Source organism: Parasteatoda tepidariorum, chromosome 1, assembly GCF_043381705.1.
Source record: "Parasteatoda tepidariorum isolate YZ-2023 chromosome 1, CAS_Ptep_4.0, whole genome shotgun sequence".
In the NCBI taxonomy this organism is placed as follows: Eukaryota; Metazoa; Arthropoda; class Arachnida; order Araneae; family Theridiidae; genus Parasteatoda; species Parasteatoda tepidariorum.
Window position 1 is genome coordinate 11,487,545 of NC_092204.1, and position 11,991 is coordinate 11,499,535.

An 11,991-nucleotide genomic window follows, 5' to 3' on the forward strand; every position below is an offset into this window, starting at 1 on the left:
CAACTTTTCATGTACACTTTAACTCATTCTCATGACTGCTGTTGTCTAATAATTAATAAATAAATTTTGTACCCTCCTTCCCGACTTAAGACCTGTTTTAATCCTTCCACTCGGCAACGACGTTTATATATATATATATTTGGACTATTGATCACAAAAACTTTAAAAGCAATTTACTCGAAACTATGTTTTTCTTAGTATCTTTTACTAGTACAATTTTCAACTGATTTATTACAAATTTTGAAACAATGTTCACAATAAATATAGTTTTCATTGCAGGCAGGGATTTTTTATGTGGGTAGAATGATTTTGAGTTATCACCGAAAATGTTACTTATTTTTTGTCATATTTCAAATTTTTTGTTTCCTTTCAGAACACCACCGCATTATTATTTATTTTTTTATGTATATAAATCTTACATGTAAAGAAAATTATATTCATGTAGTTTTAAAAAAATTAAAACAAAATCAAATTTAGTTGATTTTTTTTAATGAGTACAGCAAGTTATGGATAATTTAAAACATTAGTTATCAACATTGTGTTATATAAGCGCTAATTTTTTAAATTTTCTGTATTTGTAACAAGGTAAAATGAGGATTAAAATATGTTCAAATAAGATTAGAAATAAATGTTTTAAGTTAAGTTAATTGTTGCGAAATTCATCAAAAAAATCCATCTTTTGATAGGCTTCTATTGAATTGTTTTCCCTTTTCTATTGAATTGTTTTCCTGGAATCTTTCTTTCCGATTCAACCCCAACGGTCAAAAGGGAGAAGACAGAAAAGAAATCTAAGTGTTACAAATAAACTGATATTGCTTATTTACTCTGTTCGGCAGCATCTTTTGAAGGCAGTACTTCCTTTTATATTATTTTCAAAAAATTGTTCTTCTAAAAGAACTTTTGAATGTTAAATTCTCATTCTTGAAAACTAAACGTTTTAAGTTCGATTGTTTGAAATTAAAATAAATGACTAAATAAAAACATGATAATGATGTAAACATGATAAAGAAAAACATAAGACATTGATCCAAAAATTTAGGGGAAAAAAAGAAATGTATTTGGTGTACACTGTAAAAAAATTGCTTAACAGGGAAAAAAACTGGCACTCAGGGTACCAGTACTTTTTACCGTTAAATCCACTTTTACCGGAACATGTTACGTACATTTTACTGGAACATGTTAATTAAAATACATTTTTACCGGATCATGGTACAAAAAATTTGATATACCGTAATTTTTACAGTAATAATTACCATAAAAACAATGAATCACTCTAATGAAATAAATATTACAGTAAAAATTACGGTATAATATTTTACGGTAAAATGAATTTTATAATTAATGTGTGAGTTATGACATAATCTGTGTCGTAAAATAGCAGTAATTAACAAATGTAATCTCTGTTATGAAGTTCACCTTTCTATTTTAAAATGTACTCACATTATTAGTATTAGTGTAAGTATGAGTAATCTCTAAATATTTTTCGTTGCAAAACAATGACCATCATATTTATTATTAAAATTATTTTACAATATATACCATTAAAAAAATCGAAGAAAAAAAAACTTTTTTAAGGCATGTAAATTAACAATTCTTCGCTCAGAAGTTTTTTGAAACAAATTATTAACATTAAAATTAAAAATGCTGTTGCATTAGAAGTATAATTTAACTTTAAAATTTGAAATAAAACTTTATTAAAAGAACTATTATATATTGAAATAAAAATTTTTTAAATAAAAGGCTGGAAAAAAATGCTGTAATCCTCACGCTAAAGTTTTAATTGAAATTAACATTTTGAAACAAAGCTGAAATAAAAAAGAAAAAAAATGCTTTAATCTCCGCATTCGAAATCCAATTGCAATAAAAATTTTGAAAAAACAGTTTAAACAAAACATTGTAATCATAGCATTAGAATTATAAGTGAAATAACAATTTTGGAAAAAAACACTCCAAAGAGAAAATGCGGGACATTAGAATTCGAATTGAAAATATTTGAAATCATAATTTAAAATTAAAATCTCACTTTTAACCATATTGTTAATAAAATAAAACTGCATAATACTGGGGGGAATGTATTCCCTTTATCTCCATATTATTAAAATTTTACCCGTTTTCATAAATTTTTCCGGCTTATAGTTTGTCTGATATGGAAGTCAGAATTTAAATTTTTTTTAATTTAAAGGATAGAAGAAGGTAGTTAATATTTAGCTTATGGCAAAAAAAATAGGATAGGATGTCCCAGTATCATTTAATGCATATTATTAATTCATAAATAACAAGTCATCCAAGTAATTCAGAAATAACCCGAATTTAGTAAAATTAAGAGGAAATGTTTAAAAGAATTTTAGATGAAATGCTTGATTTTCGTCTTCTTGATAATGTCTTTTTTATTTTTATTATTATTATTATTATTATTTAAAATAATGCTATTCGACAGCCCAATCCCTTTCAAAAGAAGGTGGGAAAAAAGGGGCCAGTTTATTAGATTAAGAGAATTTGTTAGAATAATTTTTAGAACTTCTATGAAGTTTCTCTCAATACTTTAAGACCACAAAAAATCCGTGAATTGGGGTTTAGAATCAGTAATTTAAAACTGCATATTTATTAGTTTTTAGATTTAAAAAATAAATAAATAAACTTAAATTTCTAACAGTTAAACAGATGATAACCGATTTAGATAACTCTTATAATATAAATTGCACAAAAATAAAGATATTAATAAAAATTTAAGAACACACAAATGTACACTATCTTACTACCTTTCAAAACTGCAAAACTGTATCGGTACAATTTTGTCAGAAAAAATTGGAAGAGTATCTAAATTACCACACGTTTTATATTTCAAGTTCTAATTAGGCAACGGCCTTGCGCCGAAAGATAATGCCGAATAAAGTAAATATCCGCCTTCAATTATTTTGAGAAAATGAAATAAGAAGGATTAAAAGCATATTTAGAATTTCCCCTCCCCGTCTCCACCTCTTCCGATAAAGGGGAGATAGGCTTCTTAAGAAGTGGAATATATCTTGGATGAAATTAAGCCTTGACTAACAAGCAAGTTTCAACCGAATATTTTAAAGACAAAGCATCAGTTTATACATAAAAAGGTGCTTAATCCAAATGAGCATTCATTTATGAGAAACAAAAGAATCTTCGTTAAACTAAGCACTATCATTCTTACATTTATTATTTTTTTAACAAATTTAAATGCCTTGTTTCGCCCATTCAAAGAATTAGAATCTCCAATTTTAATTTTGTTAGTAGTCGGAAATGCATCAGTATTTTTCTCCATGTTTCACATGCATCTCACATTCAAATTATTAAGAACTCCAGTTTAATTTTCATTAGAAATTGATGTGTATTAGTTTTTTTTCCTTCGATTTTCCCATGCTCTCAATCAAATGAAAAGAATTCCAGTTTCAATTTTGTTAAGATATTAAAGTACATCAGTTGTTTTTCTCCGTATTTCCTATGCCACTCTCATCATCATCATCTCAGTTGTTTTTATTTATTTTTTTATGATGATACGATTCAAAATTCAGTTTTATAAAGTTAAAAGAAATTAATATGTATGAGTTTTTTTTTTTCTTTCACATTCTCTATCAATTTAATGATAACTCCTGTTTTGAGACTGATCTGATGCAACCTAGAAGAAAATTCAAATGAAATTCGGACAAATTTAATACTCTCTTAATCTCATCATTGAAATTTTTTTCATTTCCAGGATTAATTGAGATGTAAACGAAATCGGAATAAATAGAAATAAATATAAACTGAACGAAATGGAATTAAATTGACTGAAATCGAATATAATGCAGTGAAAATGCAATGACGAAAAAAAAAAGTCAGTATTCTGTTTCTCGTTTCATTAAATTTCTCCATCATTCCTTGAATTAAGTGAAAGGGAATGAAATAAAAATGAAATCGAAATAAATAATATAGATACAAATTGAATGCAACTAAATTGATTTAAATTGACTAAATTCCAGTACAATGGAATCGAAAAGCGATCTGTTTTAATATCATAGAATTTAGAGAATGTACATAGAGAATAGAATAAATTGCAGACTAACGAATGATATTCGCAAAAAATTGAATAAAATGGGATGAGATTAATAAATTAGGAAATTATAATTGGTATATAAAACGTTTTTTTTTTTTTTTTTTTTTTTTTTTTTTTTTTTTTTTTTTTTTTTTTTTTTTTTTTTTTTNTTTTTTTTTTTTTTTTTTTTTTTTTTTTTTTTTTTTTATCCACCAGAGAATGTAAAAACACTCCTAGACAAGCGTCTCCAAGTGTAATATGAAGCTCTAGAATTTTTATAGATTAATTCCAATTCGTGAATAAAACTTTTGGTAAACAACAGCACTTACTCTTATTGTTACTTTTTAAATATATTGTCTTTGGAAAACCAAAAGAAATATAAGTTTCGAAAAAGAAAAAAAAAACTAATTAGACTTGTTATTCAATATTTTTTTAATCAGACTTGTGATTCAATAGTTATTTTAAGTCTGCAAACTGGGAAACTACTAGAATATGGTAAAATTTACCGTGTTTCTGTCTCTATGGGAGCACAGTAATTTTTACCGATGCGCTTTGGTGATGATTTAGCTGAAATTAACAATATGGTTTTATAATATGCGATAAAATTTGATATGTGTGATAAAGTTTGGTTATGATATCATAATAAAAACCAACAGGGCATAAAAACCATTTATTTGGCAAAAATTACTTTTCAGTTTTGTATTTTTTAACTGCGAAAAATTACCAATTGAAGGGTTTAAGTACCGTATATTTTGGTTTTATAAACCAGAATTATGTTTTTTTTTTCCTTTACCAGAAATATCTTTACCATACAAAACGGTAATTTAACCAGAATTATTTTCGCTGTGCAGCCACTAATATTAAGGTTCCAATTTGATCTTTTTTTTTAGTTTATTCTAATAAAATAATGTGCAGTCCCGTGTCAATCACTAGTTATTCTGCCAATAATTCAGATTGCAAGAAATTTGCACACTATAATAGTTTTCAGTATGCGATATTTAAGGGCAACAACGCAGTTAAATTTTCAACAAAAAAAAAACATAATAATAATACATATATATGTCATTTTTCTGTCGAAGTTATTATTAATAGGTAAAAAAAAGTATAGTTAATACTTATTTTTATATCCATTCTTTAAAAAACAAAAAAAAAAGTATCCTTTTCTAAAGAAAAATTAATCGAACTCGCTAGGTTTTATTTCTTTGTTAACCGAAAGACTTATGAGAACAAACCATACACCAACAGCTTGAAATAAAACTTTTGAATTTCTAATCCATTGTCCGTCACCAAACAAAAATAAAGCTAACTTAATGATGTAAATAAAGTTTTAACAATGCGAAAAAACACGGTTTCAACTTATTTCATTGTTTACATTCATTCTTTACTCATCATTCAACAATTATGACGTAATTTTCGCACTTTTCACGAAAATAATGTATATCAGTGTATGTCATAAATTATTATTAATGAATTATTATTAATCTATATAAGTTACTGGCTCAAAAAATTAACCTTTTCATCATCATAGCCTTAATATATTAATAATAGCTAGACCAAAAATCATGACCCTAAATATTGTTAAATGTTTAATAAATTGCTTTAGAAAATGTGCTTAAGAAAAAAAATTTCGCCTAATTTTTAAATGTTGTTTCAAATGTTGAAAACAACATGAAAAAGCACTTGTAGAACTTGTCTCCAATAAAATAATCACCGTCTGTTTGATTCGATAATTTTTGTGGTTTGTTTCAACTTTATTCATCATTTTTATGTAACATCGCCAAACTAATATTCGTGTTAAAATAAAGAAGGGTTAACTTTGTTCGCGTATGAAGTTAAAACAATGTGAAAAAGCACAAATGACTTCGCACAAAACAAACAAATTTGGCATTATGCTTGCCTTTTCACGTTGTTTCAACGCTATTCATTGTTCGTTTCTAAACACTTGTTCGTTTCTAAATTTAAATTTCAAAACTTACCAAAATGGATTAACTTATGCTAGTTTCTCTATAAAAATTTGCTAGACATAAATTAAAACTCGTCTATATTTTCTAATTCATCATCATATATAGAACGCCAGGTGGGCTCAAGCCTTTCTCTTGAAGATTCCTCCAGAATAACCTGATTTCTGACCAAGACTGCCAGTTTCTTATCCCATTTCTACATGATTCCATAGAATTGAGTCACTTTTATTTAAGCCTTGCTTTTTTCCAATACGTGAAGAAGGGCTTAAAAACAAAATCTCCTTTACCGGATTTTTTTAAATCTATTCCAACAATTTCAGCATCACACTTCATTTTTTTTAATTACAATAATTTTTATGATAATTTTTCGTAATAATTTTTTCGAGCTCTTTAAAAATCCTATAAATATTTTTGTTAAAACATCTTCGCTGAAGGCCATTTTCTTTGACACAGCCAAGGATGCTTCTAAGAACATTTTTTCACACTTCTAAGAACATATTTTAACACACAAATTACAAACTTGTGTCTTCCATTTTTAGTTAAAAGTCAGGTTTTTGAATCATACATTAGGACTCCCTTGATGAGATTTTTATAAGAAGCTATCAATGTTTTTCTGGAGAGAAAATGAGGATCACATGAGGATTCTGAAGTGATCACAATAAAGAGAGTTTCGTTGGCAAATGCAATTTTGGATTTTAAGTTAACAAAAATGAAAAGAAAAAAAAAATTCAGAAAAGGAACAACAAAAAAAAATATATTTAGGCCATATGTATTTTAAATCAAATTCCGTTTATCACATTTCAAGCTTATATTTTTGAATAAATTCTGAAATTAGTCAGTAAAAAATGCAGCAAGTCATAATGTTTAACTTTAATTTAACTACAATCTATTTTTATTAGTCATCTAACACACGATAGTATTCACAATCTATCTAAAAAAATTTTAATCAAATTCCGTTTATCACATTTCAAGCTTATATTTTTAAATAAATTCTGAAATTAGTCAGTAAAAAATGCAGCAACTCATAATGTTTAACTTTAAGTTAACTACAATCTATTTTTATTAGTCATTTAACACACAATAGTATTCACAATCTATCTAAAAAAATTTTAATCAAATTCCGTTTATCACATTTCAAGCTTATATTTTTAAATAAATTCTGAAATTAGTCAGTAAAAAATGCAGCAACTCATAATGTTTAACTTTAATTTAACTACAATCTATTTTTATTAGTCATCTAACACACAATAGTATTCACAATCTATCTAAAAAAATTTTAATCAAATTCCGTTTATCACAGTTCAAGTTTATATTTTTAAATAAATTCTGAAATTAGTCAGTAAAAAATGCAGCAACTCATAATGTTTAACATTAATTTAACTACTATTTATTTTTATTAGTCATGTAACACACGATAGTGATCAGAATCTATCTAGAATCTAATTGTAATAGAATCATTAAAATTTTAATTTAGTCGTATGAGTTAAAAAAAAGACATTAATACTGAAACAATCACATCAAAACTAATAAGCGGTTTAAAATTAATCTATTTCAGAAATTTATTAATGTTTTTAAGCATTTACTACTTAAATTAGCCAAATTAAGACAAAGCGTAGGAAATATTTATTCCATTTTAAGTGCAACAGTTAAGGTGTTCCTTAACAGCCACCCCTAATCAATACTTTTAGAATGCTTCTCACAAAATAAAAATAATAAAAAGTATGCACATTAGGGGGTCGTAAATTGATATTTAAGAGAGGAAGGGACAAAAACGCAATCGAATTTTAACGAAACATAGCTAAGGAAGGTTGATAAGAAAAACACGTTATTGAAAACACCTTCGAATTTCAGCCCCCAATTAAAATTGTTTTGCGATTTTAAGTCGCGCTTTCCTCACTAGTGATTTAAAAGATTTCGATAATGTTTATATTATTTCCTTTTATTAATATTGGTTTGAGACTTCTAAAGTGTATACTTTCTAACAAATATTCTAGTAATATATATTAAAAAGAGATCATAACGGAACGACCTACATGCATTAAAAAAAACATTATTTAGTAACAGTTCATACCTGAACTTTTTCTTCCGAGGGTCAAGAACTTGACACCTTGAAATGGTGAGATCCTAAAATAACAGTGCTGTGATGTTTTCTCCTTTTTTTGCTTCAGTACATCTACATTGAACAAAATCTAAACTAAATTAATATCATAGTTAAAAACTAATAGTGTAACTTACATTTATGTATTTTATGTCAAAAATTTTGGGATATTTTACTTATTTATTGAATCAACCTGTTTTTAGGGAGTTTTCTCAAATTCAAGTTTACGTATTTCGCACAAATTTAAAACCTCCTTTTTTCTTCTTTTAATTATCTTATTAAATTATTAGATTCATAAAGCATGTATTATATTTGCAACAAAAGCTGGAAAAAAAATTCGTCATTATTTCTCACATTTTGAATGCAAATCTATTTAATAAAAATTATTTTGATAAGGTTGATATTATCATATAAAATATTGCTTCCGCCTTTTTAAGCTTCCAAAGAAAAAAATGAATGAATTAGTAGCTTGTATGGAAAAAGGCACAACCAATTAACAAATTCAATACAAAATTTCGAAATTTACAAAATATACAGTTTTCCTAAATTTATTAAGGGAAAAGTTAAAAATGTTGTTAAAAATCCTTTATTAAAACTAATAGATCATTATAATAATTAATTAGCAGCGTTTATCGATATAGTTATGGGTAGAAAATATACTCTCGAAACTTCTTAAACTTTTATTTTTAAATCAAAATAACGCTAACATACTTTGAATAAATAAAATTCTGTTTCCATATTCAGTAACAAAAATTTTAAATGAAGTCTAGAATCACTATAATGATAATTCAACTATTTTACTTCCATAACAAATTCAAGTCATCTAAAGAAAACCAAAAATAAAAAGGAATAAAAGTCGTTTAATCAGAAACAAAATCCCCGTTCTTGACTGAGAATAAGAAATTTTTCTACGAAAATCCCTAAATGCTAGAAATAATCCCTCTCAATGCATGCTCAATGCGCATGCGTGTTAAATCAAATTCTCTTCCTAGTAAATGATATTCTATGAGCATGGAAAGAAGTTTCAAAATTTTAATAATTCAAAAAATACATTAAAATTTATAAAATATAGCCGTTTCTTTCGTTTCGCAAGCACTAAAAAGCTTTTTGGTACTAAACAGAAATTATTTATAAAATAGCAACGGAATGAATGACTGAAAAAATATTAAAAACCAATTATTATGGCAAATTAGTGCTTATAACAAAATTCTTTAACAAAACGAATAATGTATGCGATGCTCATGAATTTTTTTTAGATTTAAAAATAACAATTGTATTTAGAAACTTCGGTCCGATATACAAGATTATTTATATTAAAATATTTTACAATTAATTGATATTTATATTTAAAAGAAATTAAACAAATTTTATAATGATCTTAAAGAAGCTTTTTTAAGCAAAATTAATGCTTTTAAAATGTAGCAAATATCTTTAAAACCTGAATTAAACAATTTGCGACTTTTAGTAACCTGTAAATATAAGTTCGTAATTGCTTGCCTTTCATCAAAATATTTAAAATCTTTATATTAAATGAAAGAAAAAAGTCATTATTATGCACTTATAATATTTTTTTGTAACAATTATTTAAAAAAAAATATTTCTTTGCTTTAGAAACTTCGCATCTCTATAACACCATTTTCAAGTAGGGATTATTTCCCTACAACTGCATTTACAATTTATGAAATTCATACCAGTTTTAGTTCCAAGATTAACGTAGCAAGATAAACAGCTTGGATAACGTTTTTCATAGACGTTTTATTTCATTATTAGGATGATAAAGCGATATAATTTCGAAACAGGAACTAATATAGGGAATCGCTGGAAACGACACTGCCGCCATTTTAAAAGTACGGCGATAAGAAATGTATTTTAGATAAAAAGGAGCATTTTTAGCAGCAATACTACTTTGCAGTCGAATTTATAAGAATAAACATACATTTTTACATGTTTTAAGTTTGTTAGAACCCTTTAAATTTCGAGAAAAAGCTTTAAAATTCGATAAAAACAAATTTTCTGTTCGATGACGTTGAAGAAGCTTCTATAAAGGCGGCCATATTGCTTTCGCAAAGCAGTTTCTCGGTGGTTTACTCTTCGAAATCGATGTGAAAACGCATTTTCAAATGATTCAAAAGGAGATCTTTTTAATTTTCAGAAACAGGGTAATGAAAACCTGTCATACTTACATCAAACTTGTGAATCAATCATAGAAAAAGTATGAATTTCGCATGAATCTGAAGTTAAAAAGCAATGGAGGCAATCATATGTCAACGCCCACCTTTTCTAAAGCGACTTCACGGAAGCAACCGAGTGCGGAATCTGATTGGTTCGTTTTCTATGGTGAAGAAGTTCCCGGATTGATGCCGCTGATTCGTTGTAGCAAATAGGGAGAGCTTTTTTGATTTCCGCGCGTCTATGGCTTTTAACTTGAATTTTGAATTTTCCTCCAGTAAAATGATTTTTTTTAAATTTGAAATTTCTTTTTAAAAACAAAACAATGCTTGAAAAATAATTGAAATGAATGCTTTCAGTTATAAGCTTTAGCAGTTATAAATTGTTCGAAAAGGCAGAATAACAAACCAATGCATCGAATTAAAGATTGGATTTAGTTTAAGAGTAACAAATCAATAATTGGGTTTCAACACAGCACGTTGAGAGAATGTTTGTGCAGAAATTAGGTAAATGATTTTTTTTTAAGGAAACCGATAATTTCACGCAGTTTTATTGATTAATGATATTTTTTTGCTTCATTCATTTGTATATTTCAAACAGATTCATTTTCTTGCTTTTATTTAAGATGAAAATAAATTAACTCCATTAAGTTACAAAGCAGATTTTAAATGGCGTTGAAAAGGGACAAATGTTTGTTTTTATTACAAACTTTTCACATTTATCAAAAAATAAAATTCTTTTTTACTTCGTGAAAGGAACCATTTGTTTTAGAGCTGATTTGATCCATATTTTAGAATCAAATTTTCTGGTACTAAATGCGTATATTATTTTAGTACAAAGTAACTTACCGATTGTAAGTAATAAGATAATTTATGAATTTTGTACAAAATATTGTGTTTGTTTTAATAAACTATTAACAACGTTTTTCCATCGTCGTCAACAATGTCAATAAACACAAAATGAACAATTTATTTCAAGTAACAAAATCAATTTTAAATTGCATAAAAACGAAACTATATTTGGATTCAAAAATGATTATCTTTTTTTAATTTTTATTTTTTTATTTTATTTAATCATGAAACGAATGTTCTTGTCAAAAAAAGTAGAAGAGAAGGACGAAGGAGAAGAAAGGAATAGGGAAAGATGACTGTTTTCAATTTCGCGGAATAAAGTTATTTTTCAGTTAAACAAACAAAACTATTTGCCTTAAAATGAATTGTTTCCATTTTTACATGCATTATATATGTTTTGTCCTTTCATATACAGTGGAGCATCGTTTATACGACGCCGAAGGGACCACCGAAAAACGTCGTATAAACGATAACGTCGTATAATCGATTTTTACTTCTAAAACTGAAACTAACTCTGTTTTCAGTTAATTTTAATGTTTAACGTGTTGATTTACATACATTTCTANATATATTATAACGACCACAACATATTAATTTTTAGTAGAAAATTTATTTCTGAAGTGACTTTTATGTTTTAATTTATCAAGTACAATTTTTTTATTCAAATGTAGTATGATGCAATCAAATCAAGAAACAAGATTTTTTTTTTTATCTGCATGCAAATAATTTTAAAAATATCATGCTTTAATCCTTTTTTATTTTTCAAGCATGTTTTCTTGTTTCAGACAATCTAATTTTAAGTAACGAAATAATCCTTAAATTGTTGACAAACGAAAGTGTTTGTTTTGAAAATGGTTGCCTTTTATTTTCTTA

The 11,991-nt window shown here is 26.3% G+C and overlaps 1 protein-coding gene across 2 annotated transcripts in view; it reads right to left on the minus strand.

The window, feature by feature from the left end:
• LOC107444248 (polycomb group protein Psc) overlaps positions 1-10,396 on the minus strand; it is a 185,079-nt gene extending 174,683 nt beyond the window's left edge. For both annotated transcript variants that reach the window (XM_071186721.1, XM_043049802.2), the window contains exons 1-2: positions 10,282-10,396; positions 8,072-8,173 (exon numbers count right to left, since the gene is read on the minus strand). The gene's annotated coding sequence lies outside the window, so the exon portion shown is untranslated. The remainder of the gene's footprint in view (positions 1-8,071; positions 8,174-10,281) is intronic.
• Positions 10,397-11,991: the final 1,595 nt, after the last annotated feature.